The sequence below is a fragment of the Dendrobium catenatum genome, unplaced genomic scaffold (genome assembly GCF_001605985.2).
Source record: "Dendrobium catenatum unplaced genomic scaffold, ASM160598v2 fragScaff_scaffold_461, whole genome shotgun sequence".
NCBI lineage: Eukaryota > Viridiplantae > Streptophyta > Magnoliopsida > Asparagales > Orchidaceae > Dendrobium > Dendrobium catenatum.
The window spans coordinates 28,505-34,173 of NW_021318923.1; positions in this window are offsets into that span (position 1 = coordinate 28,505).

Sequence of the window (5,669 nt, forward strand, 5' to 3'; positions counted from 1 at the left end):
GAACTCACTTTCTCCTTCACATGTCACTAGTCTCGGTGATGCCTTCACCAACAAGCTCATGGTGGGACTTCTTACTTATAGACTATTTGCCTTGTTGATGTTAATGTAGAGCATTTTAGCTTAAAATATTCCTTAGATTATTATATATAGTTTGTTACCAGTTTCAAAAATCTTTTAGGATTATCTAGATTTTATCTACTTGAGTATTATATATATGAAATATGTAAGAGGAATGGAGGCAATTGATGAATATTAATCCTTTTTGAAGCTTAGTGCTTATGTTTGTTCCCTGGATTGGGATTTCCTTCTTACATGTCCGATTCTTCTGCCAATACACTACACCAGATGCCCTCTCCAGTGGGCTTGCAAAGCAACTTCCTCGCTTCATAGTTGCCAAAGGTTTCAAGAATTTGGATAGCAATAGAGAGGAGGATAATGAGAGGGCGTAAAAGAGATATTGAGAAAGAGAGGTATATATGATGCACAAAAGAGCCTTGTTAATGTTTTAAGATTTTCTTCATTCAACAAAAGTGTTGAATGGCTCTCAAAATTGTATTTAGGTGAGGCGCATATACAGGGCAAAGTGGGACATATCAAGTGGGGAAATACTATAAGCTTTTCTTAAAGGAGAGTTGATACGTCATCAAAAAAGTATCATGGTCGAGCACGAATCTCAATACAAAATCAAGTTGGAAACTTCCAAAATTAAAATCGGGACCATCGAAACTCCAATTTCAGCAAAATTATAGTAAAACTGAACGTCTAGGAAATATAAACCCAACGACACCAAATTCTACTCAATCCGAGCCCAAATGAGTCCAAATAAAGAACCCCTGAAGCGATGTTGGAAGGTTCAAACCACAATTTGGATTACCAAACATTTTTCAAACATAACATGCTTATAGTGGAATCGAGCGGCTCGACAAGATGAATCCAACGAGCCTAAGATTGACAAATTTCAACATCATTAAGACCTTCAAATATCTGACAAATGGTCCACAATCAAGGGATTCAATATCAGCTGTCCATCCAACTACTCCCCATTTACCTTTGATTTCCCACCTATTTATAGGCCATGTCACTCCAGAAATCTATAAATAGACATTTCATTTCTCTTGAAAAAGGGATCATAGCAAGAAGAGAAGAAGGAAGAAGAGAAAGAAGAGAAAGAAAAATTTCCTCCTCAACCACCACCATACCACCACTTGAGGCCCTCACCTCCGCCAGACCACCACTTGAGGCTCTCACCTCCGCCGGACCACCGTTTGATGTCGTTGCTCCATCGGACCACCACTTGAGGCCTTGAGCTCTGCCGGACCACCACTTGAGGCACTAAGCTCCGTCGGACCACCACTGGAGGTCCTCACCTCCGCCGTACCATCACCTAACGTCATTTCTCCGCCGGACCACCACTTGAGGCCCTCACCTCAGTCGGACCACTGCCTGATGTCGTTGCTTCACCAGACCACCACTTAAAGCCTTGAGCTCGGCTGAACCACTACTTGAGGCCCTCACCTTTGCCGAACAACCGCCTGACGTCGTTGTTCCGCCGGACCACCACTTGAGGCCTTGAGCTCCGCCGGACCACCACTTGAGTCCCTAAGCTCTGCCAGACCACCACTGGAGGCCCTCACTTCCACCGTACCATCGCCTGACGTCGTTTCTCCGTCGGACCACCATTTTAGGTCCTCACCTCCGCTAGATCACCGTCTGACGTCGTTGCTCTGCCGGACCACCACTTTAGGCCCCGAGCTATGTCGGACCACCACTTGAGGCCAAGACTTCTGCCGGACCACCACTTGAGGCCCGAACTTCCGCCGGACCACCACCTGAGGCCCGAACTTCCGTCGGACCACCACCTTAGGCCCAGACTTTCACCTGACGCCCATACTTCTGTCAGACCACCACTTAAGGCCCGGACTTCTGTTAGACCTCTCTCTCCTTCCAACAATGGTCATTCGGACCCTTGTCTCCTACCGACTATGGTCCTTCTGACCTCTGTCGCCTACTATGGCCATTCCGACCTCCATTACCAAACAACGGTCTTTTTGACCCCTATCTCCTACCGACTATGGTCCTTCCGACCTTCGTCACCTACTATGGTCCTTCTGACCTCCATCACCAGATAATGAACTTTCTGACCCCGATCACCTACCAACTACGGTCTTTTGGACCTCTCTCTCCTGCCAACTACGTTCCTTCCGACCTCAATCACCTACTTTGGTCCTTCCGACCTCCATCACTAGACCACGGTCTTTTCGACCGCTATCATATGGACTATGGTTGTGCCGACCAAACAAACATGTCTATATTGTAACTCCCACCATGTAATACACTCTATATAATGTACATTTGTACCATCAAGCCAAGGCCTTCTCCCAAGGAAGGGCCTCATTTGTAATCGAGTTAAATTACCGCCGGAAAAGGCCGCCGGAAATCGATGATTTTCCTGTAGTGAAATACTAGTGGATTCATTCAAACTGGGCCAGGCCCCGTGGTTTTCCCCCCTTTTCAGGGGTTTTCACGTAAAAACTATGATGTCTCTTATGAACACAACACTTTCTCTCTTTCTTGTCAGATTGTGTGCTGGATCTTCGTACAACGTTAAGACGTTAAACTTTATATTTCTCTACCGCCGTGAATACTCCAAGACACAACAAGAGTTTTTTTTTTTTCTTTTATAATAATATGATTAATATAAATCCTAATATAAGCAAAATTTAAAAAAAAATAATCTATCCATCAACTCACGAGTTCTCATCGTTCGTGCTATAGATTTTGCATTGTCTCCTCATGATTTAATAAACTTTCAGAATTGGTCACATACGACAATCCAAATTAATAATATGGGTATCTATCTTAGGACGAAATTGGAGAACTCTGAACTCGCCTCTCCGAGCAAATTCAATGAATGAAATCAGAAATTTTACTTCTGACAAAATTGGAAAAGATATGGTCGAGTCGAGTTCTGCCTCTGAATGAGAATTGATGTAATAATGAGAATCCTATAAGAACAACAATTCCATAATGTTAGAGTGAGATAGGTACATAATGAACACATTCACAGGTAGAGTTTATCACATTGATGTTTCATTGCATTAGATGTTATGATCCACAAGCATCAACAAGAAACTACTAAGGCTTCGATTGGGATGACTTTCTTACTCGGGGGCGGATCTAGCTTCTTTTTCAGGGTGGGCAAAAATTTGATTAATCAAATAATAATAATAATAATATAAATTCAAAAAAAAAATTCATATTTGAGTTCTTAGATGCTCTATTTTTTTGTAAGAAAACAAATTCATTATAAAGATTGGCCATGTGGAAACAAGTGTTCTTCCTCGGTTGTCTTAGATTGACTATGCTTGTTTTCCTCATTATGCTTGATGTGAGGAAACTTATTTTTGGAGATTAGAGAAGAGTTTTTAACTATATTGCAAAGGTTTTTTTACAAGATTTGTTTGCTAACTTTCTTGCTTCAGAACATTGCTATTTAGAAAAAAATCATTTCTACAGAACTTTACTATTAAAAAAAAACATTTCTGCAAAAATTTGCTATTCAGAAAAAAAAAAAATTGCAACATAACTTTGCTATTCATGAAAAATCATTTCAACAGAAATTTGATATTCAGAAAAAGAAAATCATTGCTACATAATTTTCCTATTCAATACCACTGCGAAGTGTGAAAAGCAGATCATAAAAGAAATAGATCAATCTACTGAACTTTGCTATATCAGATCAAATTTTAGTTAAAAACAAACCGGGTTTCTGCATCTTTTCTGCATGCGTTTTATTTTGACTAAGTAGAAGAGTGTGTTCAGTTTTCAAAATCAGCTTCAACTTCGGAGTTTTTGCATCTTTTCTGCATGCGTTTTATTTTTGATTCTATCTTAAAAAGGCATTATAGCTACGATGCTTCCTGATTTGGCAGCATGGAAGTTCTTCTAAGTGGAGAAACCTCCTTATAAGATTTTTGCTTGCTAGCATCTCCCATACATGTAAGTAGCTAGTCAGTTCTTATTATTTGAATTAACGCAAAACTTAGAATTCTTCACCCCATAATGGGCCAATTTGCATCTGTAAGAATGCTGAAGACATTTAGACAAAAGTAAAAGCAAGAAAGTTTTAGTGTTTTTTTGAGGAAAAACAAGAAAACACTTGTCTGAATGCTTGTGGGAAGCTTGATAGCCATCATTACAATCAACAGATTAGCAATCAGCCGTATTCAACTAAGTTTAGGGTTCAATGAATACTCTATCCAGAGAGGCAAGTCTACCATTCGGATTAACATTGATTTAGTTAATGCTTTCCTAAAACTGGAAACTATACAAAATAAAAGTAAATGAAATTTCAAAACTCATATTCAAGCAAACCAAACAATCTGACTTACAGACGGCAATCTGGTGAAGAAAAGGCATCAGCAAACTCTTCGCCGCCGCGGTTTTTCAGCTCCTCTTCAGAACCAGAAAAATAGAGATCGAAGGAGCCACTGGAAAGCCGATAGCGAAACAAAGGAGGAGATCAGGAACCAGGAGTAGATTCGAGTTCGAAACCCTCGCGACTGCGGTTGCTTGTGTCGCGTGCGTGAAGAGATGGAATGATAACTGGAGTTGGGCAATGGGTTGGATAAGGGCAAAGTATTAATTTTAAGGTGGGCAAAAGTCCAAAATGGCCTCCCCTCTTAGTCATTTCTCCGGTTTTTGGGTAGGCAATTACGCACCCTCAGGCCTACATGGATCCCCGTGTTCTTACTACTTCATAAAGCAGCTTTCTAGTAAAAAAATTATAATTTTTGTAATAGAAAGCAGCTTTAAGAAACAGAAAGAAAGTCATCCCAAACAAAGCCTAAGTATAATCTTTGTTTCTACAAATATGAGCCTCCCACTTGAAGACACTAAGGTTTCGTCTAGGATGGCTTTCTTACTCCTTAAAACAGCTTTCAAGGACAAAAATTTTAATTTTTGTACTAAAAAGCTGCTTTAAAGAATAAGAAAACCGTAAAAAATGAAGCCTAAATTTATTTACGTTGGTTATTAAAATAAAAAAAATACAATTTTTATACTAGAAAACTACTTTTAGCAGTAAGAAAACCATCTAAAATGAAGCCTAAATTTATTTACATTGGTTAATAAAAAAAAAATATAACATTGAGAATTAGTACACCAACGGCCTGTTACATAATATGTAAGTTGTTGACTGCAGCATTGCAACCTCCAACATATAAATTTGTATATCAGTAAAAATATATCAATAAATTTTTTTTGAAAAAATCATAACGGCCAAAAAAAATGCTTTAGAAATTAAAAGCAGACGCTGCACTTGTAACTACGACATTCAAAATATGGAGAATCTCATTCGAGCTAGAGCTTCACTAGTATAAATTAAGCTCTCTTTATTTGTCCATGATAAACCTGGTTTTCAACAACTTCAACAATCTGTATTACATGGCTTATTTTTTATTTTATAAATCCACTCTAAATCCAAAATTAGAATTCTAAAACAAGAAAACTTCTTCAATAACCTTTGAAATTACGAAGCATGGATCCTTGCAACAATGAAAATCATCGTTTTGAAAATCAGATCAGACGGTCTGTTCGGCAGGTTCAATAGTAAACCATTGGCTAACAAGTCTGAATTTTCTCTAAAACCATTTCGTATTGATTCTGTA